This window comes from Danio rerio, chromosome 15 (assembly GCF_049306965.1).
Source record: "Danio rerio strain Tuebingen ecotype United States chromosome 15, GRCz12tu, whole genome shotgun sequence".
NCBI lineage: Eukaryota > Metazoa > Chordata > Actinopteri > Cypriniformes > Danionidae > Danio > Danio rerio.
Genome location: NC_133190.1, coordinates 39,117,501 through 39,128,502, shown reverse-complemented (window position 1 = coordinate 39,128,502; position 11,002 = coordinate 39,117,501).

Here is an 11,002-nt window from a genome sequence, read left to right as displayed (position 1 = left end):
ATAATACATCTTCATAAGTAAAGCAAAGCAGTATTCAAAGCACTACTCCAAAAAAACTACTCATACTCAAGTTAGCTCACACTGTACTGACCTGCATGTTTGATGTAATTGTTTGGACATGGAAGGCAAGTGGCAACACGCTCTGTTTACAGTCACTGAGGCCACTGCCCTAATTGATGACTGTCAGCAATGTGACGTCTGACTGATTTTGACTGAGAGCTGTGAACAAAGACATCTTTATTTGAGTCGTCATGTCGCCTGATGAGCCTTTATGATATCCTGGTATGTGATGGATTCTGCTGCAGTGCTTTATCACCTGCAGATTTCTGCAAAGTAGCCTGCACATATTAAACAAATTGTTGCTATTCAGTTTGCTGAATTGCTAGCACACACTGTCAAAAGCTATTTGACTTTCCGTAAAAAGTGAGCAAACACGTTGCTTTTGAAACGCATAGTTGACTTACAAAAAAAAAAGTGAGCAAACTTACTTGTTGTCTTAAAGTTTTTAAGTAAATGAAATGTCTAAATGAGGTACTGAGCTGAAGGAATTAAGTTGTTAACATTTACCAACTGATTTACTCGCTTTATTTAAAGTAGCTAGTTGGTTTTTACATTGCATAAATGACCATACAAGCGTTTTCAATCAAGAAGTGCAATTGTTTACTGAGAAGTAGCATGCTTAACATACTTTACAGTATGCTATGAAGCTGTTGTTTTGCTTGTCGCTTTATTCTGTTTCATTTACTGTATTGCATATCACATAGAGTATAAGTGTACCTATGAAAAGGAGCTGAACTTTTTGCAAAGTGGCTTACACAAACATGCTGGCACGCAGTTATTTTTCTTGTGCCATACATAAAAACAAGCATTCCCATTCAGGAGAAACTGAAAAGTAGCCCATTCAAATTAATTGGTAGTATAAGCATGGTGCCAGACCAGGTGTTGTTTCACTTGTAGCATTCTGCTATTTCATTTACTGCGTTGAATATTGTAGAAGGGCATACTTTATGAAAACAACTCAACACAACTAGTTACTTTTTAGGCGGTAAATCAATATTGTAATGCATTGCTTTTAAAAGTAACTTTCCCCAACAGTGATTGTGTATATAGGAGTGGACAAAAAAACAAACCTTTACCGAAATGTAGCCTCAAATGAATTTACAGTATTACAAACAGCTTTTTTCCTAATACTGCTTGTATAGATAGCAATTCAAGAAATCAAACATTTCTAAAAAAATAAGCAGTCTGTCCATATTACAGTAATTGATGTAGACATATTGTCAGGCAATTGTTTCAATGCATTCTTCTGTTTTATTTACTAAAACGGATTTTTATTGAAGCGCACACACTATACAAAAACTAGAATCTTCATTCATGAGATACAACTTTTCTGAAAAGAAGCCAACTAAAATTATTTAATGTAAATGAAGGTATAGATTATACAGTGCCTTGTTAATTGCAGAGCTCGAGTTTAAAAAAAAAAAGAAGAAAAAAGTTCTTAAAGAGATCAAGCCCCAGAAAATCTAAGGAAAAGTAATCCAAAAGTCATTCAAGAGTAGTGTAACACATTACTTACCATAAAAAGTTACTGAATAACCCAACTAGTTACTTTTTAGGGAGCAACTTAATATTGTAATGCATTGCTTTCAAAAGTAACTTTCCCCAACAGTGATTGTGTATATAGAAGTGCACAAAAACAACAAATCTTTACTGAAATGTAGCCTCAAATTAATTTACAGTATTACAAACAGCTTTTTTTCCTTATACTGTATGTATAGATAGCTATTTGGATAAAAGCGTCTGCTAAATGACTCATAAATAAGTAAAATAAATAAATAAATAAGCAGTCTGTCCATATTACAGTAATTGGTATAGACATATTGTCAGGCAATTGTTTCAATGCATTCTTCTGTTTTATTTACTACAATGGATATTATTGAAGTTCACATACTATACGAAAACAAGCATTTTCGATCATGAGATACAACTTTTCTGAAAAGGAGCCTACTAAAATTACTTAATGTAAATGAAGGTCTGGGTTAAACAGTGCCTTGTTAATTGCAGAGCTCCTCTATTTAAAGAAAAGAGGAAAAACAGTTCGTAAAAAGAGATCAAGCTTTAGAAAATCTAAGTAAAAGTTTTGCAAAAGTAATTCAAAAGTAGTGTAGCACATTACTTACCATAAAAAGTTACTGAATAACCCAACTAGTTACTTTTTTAGGAAGTAAATCAATATTGAAATGCATTGCTTTCAAAAGTAACAGTCCTCAACAGTGATTATGCATATAGAAGTGCACAAAAACAACAAACATTTGCTGAAATGTAGCCTTAAATGAATTACAGTATTACAAACAGCTTTTGTCCTTATACTGTTTGTTCAAGAAATCAAACATTTCTAAAAAAAAATAAATAAAGAAAATTTAAAAAATAAATGAAATAAAGTAGTTTGTCCATATTACAGTAATTGGTATAGACATATTGTCAGGCAACTGTTTCAATGTATTCTTCTGTTTTATTTACTACAATGGATATTATTGAAGTTCACATACTATACGAAAACAAGCATTGTCATTCATGAGATACAAGTTTTTTGAAAAGGAGCCTACTAAAATTGTGTAAATGTAAGTGACGGTGTATATTATACAGTGCCTTGTTAATTGCAGAGCTCCTCTATTTAAAGAAAAGAAGAAAAAAAAAGTTCTTAAAGAAAATCTAGGGAAAAGTAACTCAAAAGTAATTTAAAAGTAGCATAATGCATTACTTACTATAAAAAGTAACCAAGTAACACATCTAATTACTTTTTTGGGGAGTAACTCAATATGTAATGCTTGAATTGTTTTTAAAAGTAACCTTCCCCAACACTGATTGCATATAACATTGAAGTGCACATATGAAAAACAAAAGCAATACACCTTTTCCGAAATGTTGCCTCAAATGAATTTACAGTATTACAGCTTTTTTTCTTGTATGTATAGCTAGCTTTCATTCGAGATATCTTCATTCGAGATATACACTTCTGAGAAGAAGCCTGTCCAAATTACAGTAATTGGCAGTATAAACATATTGTCAGGCAATTGAAAGATCAATATTCATTCATTCATTCATTCATTTTCTTTTCAGCTTAGTCCCTTTATTAATACGGGGTCGCCACAGCGGAATGAACTGCCAACTTATCCAGCAGGTTTTACGTAGCGGATGCCCTTCCAGCCGCAACCCATCTCTGGGAAACATCCATACACACTCATTCACACTCATACACTACGGACAATTTAGCTTACCGAATTCACCTGTATCGTATATCTTTAGACTGTAGGGGAAACTGAAGCACCCGGAGGAAACCCACACGAATGCAGAGAGAACATGCAAACTCCAAACAGAAACGCTAACTGACCCAGCCGAGGCTTACTGCGTCACCTAGCTCAATATTGTAATGCATTACTTTCAAAAGTAACTTTCTCCAACACTGATTGCGTATAATACAGAAGTGCACAAAATTAACACACCTTTTCTGAAATGTAGCCTCAAATTCATTTAAGGTATTACAAACAGCTTTTGTTTTTGTTATATGTATACCTAGCCTTCATTTAAGAACTCAAACATTTCTAAAAACTAGTCTGTCCATATTACAGTAATTAGCAGTGTAAATATATTAGCAGGCAATTGCTTCAATGCATTATTTTGTTTTATTTGCTGCAATGAATATTATAGAAGTGCACATACTTTATGAAACAAGCATTTTCATTCATGAGATACAAGTTTCCTAAAAAGTAGCCTGCTAAAATTACTTTCTAGTATGCTGTCAAGCTCTCTGTCATTTTATGTATTGAATTTTATAGAAGTGCACATATTACGTGAAGAACAAAAGAGACAACTTTTGTTTCTGAAGTGTATAGCTTTAACTTTATTTACAGTATGAACATGCTATCAGGCAGGTTTTTATTCCACAATAGAGAGAACTGTTCCTGCAATGTAGCAGTATTGGCAGTATAAACATGTTGTCAGAATAAACATGTAATATAAAATAACTTTCTATTCTTGCTGTCATTCACTGTATCACATTTCATAGATTGAAAAAATAACAGGTGACCTATACGGTAAAATAACAGCAGCTGGTTGCCAGAAGTTCACCATAAAATAAAAGGATTGCAATGTGCAGTACTTTACAGAATCCTTTTTTGATAATCTGTAAATGTTACTGCTGTTTGTTTACTGTACATTTCTGTTCAATAAAACAGATATGTTGTAAAAATGTTTACAGTAATTTACTTTAAAAATAGCAGTTGTATGTGTAAACTGCTTTACAGTAAACTACTGTGTAAAAAAAATATACTGCAAACCCAACTGCATTATCTATGTAATTAAAATTATACAACCTTGTTAATTATAACAGTATTTTACTGTAAACTTTATCATAAAAAATACGGTAAAATACATTACAATGGTTTGCCACAGATTTTACAACAATCAGCTTATCAAAATTGAAAAAATGTACTATACAGTCTACAGCACGGGTGCTCAACCCTGTTCCTGGAGATCGACCTTCCTGCAGATTTTAGTTGCAATGCATATCAAACACACCTGCCTGTAATGATCAAGTAATGTTCAGGTCCTAATCAATTGGTTAATGTGTGTTTGATCAGGGTTGGAGCTGAACTCTGTAGGAAGGTAGATCTCCAGGAACCAGGTTAACCACCCCTGGTCAACAGTAAATCAAGGTACAAACTATCTTTATTAGGATTTTAAAGAAGCTGTTTCTACATAAGGAACATTTTCATTCAAGAGCAGCCAACTCAAAATAAATATTATGGACGTGCTGTCAAAGAAATGCTATTTGCTTTACACTGCTGAACATCACAGTCCAAAAACAAAACCTTTCTGAAAAGTAGCCTATTTAAAGTAAAAACTGCTACACTTGCTTTACTGGTAGATTTGTGCTATTTCATGTATTGTAGTTTTTAGTTAACAAACCGTATACAAAGGCAACTTTTTCTAAAATGTATAGCCTTAAATTAATCTACAATATAAACATGCTGTCAGTAAAATGTTTCCCTCCAGCTTTCTGCTATTTGAGTACTGCTGCACATTGCAAAAGCACAAAAACAAAACTTTTCTGAAAGGTAGCGTAATTAACATAAAAACATGCTGCTGAACATTTGCTTTAATGGTAGGTTCTAGCTATTTCATGTATTGTATTTTATAGTTCACAAACTATTTATGAAGACGATATAATTTTCGGAAATGCATATTAATCTACAATATCAACATGCTATCAAATAAATGTTTTCTTCCAGCTTTCTCCTGTTTGCTGAACAGTACTGCTGCACATTACAGAAGTGCAAAAAGCAAAACCTTTCTGAAAAGTAGCCTGAATAAGTAAAACATGCTACTAAACATTTGCTTTACTGGTCGATTTCTGCTAATTAATTTATTGTGTGTTTTAGAAGTTAACAAACACTATATGAAGACAACTTTTCTAAAATGTATAGCCTTATAATAATCTGCATTAAACGTGCTAGGGCTGCACGCCACGGTGGCGTAGTGGATAGCACGTTCGCCTCACAGCAAGAAGGTCGCTGGTTTGAGCCTCGTCTGGGTCCGTTGCCGTTTCATTGTGGAGTTTGCATGTTCTCCCCGAGTGGGCGGGGGTTTCTTCCTGGTGCTCCAGTTTCCCCCTCAGTCCAAAACCATGTAGTGTAGGTGAATTGGGTAAGCTAAATTGTCAGTAGTGAATGTGTTTGAATGTGTGTGTGTGTATGGATGTTTCCCAGTGATGGGTTGCAGCTGAACGTGCTATGAAATAAATGTTTTCTTCCAGCTTTCTGATATTTGCTTTAGAGTACTGCTGCACATTGCAGAAGAAGTGCAAAAACAAAGCAGACAAAACGTATCTGAAAGGTAGCCTAATTAAAGTAAAACATGCATCTTAACAGTTGCGTTACAGGCGGGTCTACTATTTCGTAAGTATTTTAGAGAAGTTCACAAACACTAAATGAAGATAACCTTTCTAAAATGTATATATTTTATCTACATATATTTATCTACAATATGAACGTGCTGCCAAATAAAAGTTGTCTCCCAGCTTTTCTGCTATTTGCTTTAGAATAGGCTACTGCTGCACAATACAGAAGAAGTGCAAAAACCAAGCAGACAACTTTTCTGAAAGGTAGCCTAATTAAAGTAAAAGCATGCTAAACAGTTGTTTTACTAGTAGCTTTCTCCTATTTCATGCCTTGTATTTCATAGAAGTTCACAAACGCTATATGAAGACAACATTTCTCAAGCCTTAAATGAATCCACAATATGTACATGCTGTCAAACGTTCCCTCCAGCTTTCTGCCATTTGCTTTACTGTGCTGCAGCATACTAAATACGTGCACTTAAGAAAAACGAAGCTTTTCCTGAAGTTTTGTCTCTCCAAAAGTAGCCTGTACTCTAATTAAAGTATGAACAAGCTGTCAAACTGCTGTTTTGCTTCTGCTATTTAAGTAGAAAAAGAAGCATTTCCTTGTCTTCACATTCAAAAATAACTTTAACACTTTATTAAAGAGAGCTGAAACTTCCCCTTTACTTCATTGACATTTACTGGATTTACCTGCAGAGCTTTAAAAGCGTTTAAAAAAAGTCCCACTCACCAGATTTGAGCCCACTGCTGAGTATAGTTCACACGCGCTTAAGACTCTCTCTATTCTCTCATATATGAGCTCCTTTGTCAACCTTCCTGGCAGAATGAGAGCTTCCTGGCTGTCTTAGCGTTTGACAGGACCGTGATGTGAACGTCTCATTGGCTGACGTTCCACATGAAACCTGACACCTGCGCAAGGTTCACCTACAGCGTGTTCACTGTAAAGAGTGCATTTGTATGGAGCGTGTTGTTGACATTTGTGGGTGGACCTTTTCTGTATCGAATATTAGTTGAAATTCTACAGTAGTTGTGCCTCATAGAGTTGAAGTGAAAATTATTTCAAATGAAATATTTCCCAAATGATGTTTCGCAGAGCAAGGAATTTTTCACAGTAATTCCTATAATATTTTTTTCTTATGGAGAAAGTCTTGGTTGTTTTATTTCGGCTAGAAAAAAAGGAGTTTTTAATTTTTATAATCCCATTTTAAGGTCAATATCATTAGCCCCTTTAATCTATATATTTTTCAACTGTCCACAGAATACCATCCTTATATATTACCTGACAAAAGTCTTGTCGCCTATCAAAGTTTTAGGAACAACAAAAAATAACTTGACTACTAGTTGATCATTTGGTATCAGAAGTTGCTTATATGAAAGGCAAAGGCCTCTAGATTACGCTTATTTTACCAAAATAAAATATGATCATGCCTCAATTTTTAATTATTTAATTAGGACAGTAAGGTCTGACTTTTCTTAGACAAAAGTTGGAAAAAGAATTAGTATTGTGCATGACTCGCATGAGCTTGAACAACAGCATCCATGCATCTCTGTAATGACTCAAATAAGTTATTAATAAAGTCATCTGGAATGGCAAAGGAAGCATTATTTTGTTGATGTTGTCATCCACTCTGCAGATCTCTTGCCCGGCCCCATACTAAATGTAACCCCAATCCATGATTTTTCCTTTACCAAACTTGACTGATCTCTGTGAGAATCTTGGGTCCATGTGGGTTCCAATAGATCTTCTGCAGTATTTGTGATAATTAGGATGCAGTTCAACAGATCATTCATCGGAAAAAGCTACCTTCTGCCACTTTTCCAAATGATCAACTAGAAGTGAAGTTATTATTTGTTGCTCTTACTACTGGGATCAACAACAAGACTTAAGGTAGTGTCTACTCGCCTAATTACCCAAACTTGCCTAGTTAGTTAACCTAGTTAAGCCTTTAAATGTCACTATAAGCTGAATACTAGTATCTTGAAAAATACCTAGTAAAATATTATGTACTGTCATCATGGCAAAGATAAAAGAAGTCAGTTATTAGAAATACGTTATTAAAACTTATAAAAATCAGTTGAAAAAAATCTTCTCTCCGTTAAACAGAATTTGGGGGGATATAATAATTGGGGGGAGGGGGGGGGGGCGCTAATAATTCAGGAGGGCTAATAATTTCTGACTTTAACTGTATATGCAGTCAGCATTTTAGCTTGGGTGATTTATAAAGGGTGGTTGTAAATGCTGGGGGGGATGGGTGGTAGAGATTCCATGAATCTCAGATGAATATGAATTGATGTTTCTGTAGTTTTGTGTGAATTACATGTTTGACAAGAACTGGCCCCCTCGGGTGCTGAATATCATGATGAATATCACAATGAGTTGCTTATATATCTTTCATCTGCCAAACATCATTTTATGGGAACCTGTCTTTTTTCCCCCTCGTGTTTTTTATGTGCCAAATACAGCAAGGTCAGATCTGACTGAAGTTATGAGCTTGCTCTATAAAAGACAAATATGAAATATCATTTTTTGAAACGTGTAGAAAAAATATTATTGTTTATCTTTTTAAACAATAGTGAAGTTAAGGGTTTTAGTACATTGAATGAAATAAAAGGATGTCTAACTTATCTTAGCATATGATTATTAGGAAAGTCTGGGGTTTTCCATGTGATAACTATCGTGTTATAGATCAGGGTCTTAAAATTAAAATGCGTCTCAAGTTTCTTGTATAAAGAATCAATTTGTACTGCAATTGTTTATATAATATAATATAATATAATATAATATAATATAATATAATATAATATAATATAATATAATATAATATAATATAATATAATATAATATAATATAATATAACATAACATAATATATTAGGCAACATGTTGGTGCTGTGGGTAGCACAATCGCCTCACAGCAAGAAGGTTGCTGGTTCCCCTGGGTCAGTTGGCATTTCTGTGTGGAGTTTACATGTTCTTCCTTTGTTATATAATATAATATAATACAATATAATATAATATAATATAATATAATATAATATAATATAATATAATATAATATTTAGGTTCTTTAAGGTGTAGTATTTAGGTTCTATAATTATTAGAGAAAATATTTAGGTTCTATTAAGGTACATTATATTATTATATTATGTATTTATTTGTTTGATCAATTTTTTATTAATATTTTAAACTTATTTGTATTTATTTCTTTGTTGTTATAAAATATTTTTTTTGTGATCTCACTAACCCAGATGTATTTTTTGTAGTCATCAAACTTCATTTGAGGCAGGCTTCGCTAAGCTAATTCTGTAAAAGCCAGTGTCTCCCCTTGCATTGAACTTTGAGAGTATTACATTCAGAGATGTTGTTTATGTTCACTAAGCTACATTACACATCAACTAAAGTTTAAAATATGATATCGGAGTAGACCACCCCTTTAACTCAAATTACTGGCAGATACCTGAAATGTAAGTTCCCTGATTTTTGCATGTAATTGTTACTTATATACTTTTGCTTAACCCTCTCAACTAAATTATCAACAACAAAGCAAACATGTGTAAACTTAGTCATCAATATTTTAAGGTGAAAACTTACTGAATAAAAGCAAATTTGTTACACTTTTTTTGTCTTGAAAGATCAGGTTAAAATGCAAGTGTCAAATGTGATTCAACAGCCTCTCAGGGAATTTTTGTCCTTCCCTCAAATGTCATTGTTTTGCATTGCATTTTATTTTTTACCTCCAGCAGTGAAAGTTACAGAAATGCATTTGAATTTTGCTAATAAGTATTTGAATATTACAGTTACAAAGGCATATTATTGGGAGATAAATAGCTACAGATGCTATTAAAGCTATATGTTTTTATGTAGTAGGCTGTATGTTAAAACTCCCAGAAAAACATGTCAAATTATAGATTCTGAATAGAGTAGATGTTGTCATAAACAATTGATATCCACACCATTAAATGAATAAAGGAAATATTATGTAAAACAGACAAATGTATTTAAAATGTTCTATCTAGATGATCCAATGGCCTTTCTTATATTAAATATTTCAGAAATGAAAACACTATATTTTATCTTGTATCATAGAAGATACTGTATACAGTATCAGGCCTTAAGGGCTCACGACGAAAACTAAACTTCAGCTTTATATTCATGTCAGATATTTGATTGATCTCCTGACTTTTGGCTATTAACAAACAGGTTGAGGGTTCAGTTAGTCACATATAATCCACCTAAACTAAGAGAACAATCCACATGTCCTTCAAACCTGCAGTCAAGCCATGACTTGCACAGCCAACTCCCATTATAACATATGTACGGACACAATGTCTAAGCAAATGATTGAGCTGAATCAGATCTTCCAATGCTGTCAGTGTCAGTTAGGTTGTCGTCTAGCAAGACGTCTCTGTATTAAAGACCTATTTCACCCAAAAGGAATACCAACAGAGAGGTAAGGAAACTCTCTGATTTGTTCTTTTTAAGTAAGTCAGTCATAATTATTGATAAAGCACATTTTAAAAAGACAGCCTTTGGCAAAAGTGCTGTACAACATCAAATGCCCTAAAAAATTAACATAAAACATCAAGAAAACAAAACCAGCACCTACTTGTGAACCAGAACCACTGCCCTTAATTATGACTATTCACAATGGTGATTGCATTTGTCAGGTAGTGCATACCCTGAGAGTTGATGTGACCACCAGGGCCCAGTTTTTCAAAAGGTTTAATCCAGATAAAATAAATCCAGATTTAGTAATCCTGTTTTTACGATCCGTGATCACGGAATCCAGCTTACTTTTTGAGCCAGTCTTTCTAAGCAACATTGGATTGGATCACTCTGATCCGGATAGGAACTTTTTAGGATCACTAAATCTGGATAACCAGTGCTTAAACAGGATAGGAAATCACAATGTAGAACTACAGATATGTAAAGAGCAACAAGTATAGCCAGTGTGGGGTCAGTATAACTTTATGTTTTATTTGAAATGAAAACACACATATTTAAAAAGTACAAAAAAAAAAGAAAACCCCGCCCCTTTCTCTTCCAGGAGTCCGCTCCCAGTAGCCTTTAGGAGTGGATATATATATATATATAAATATA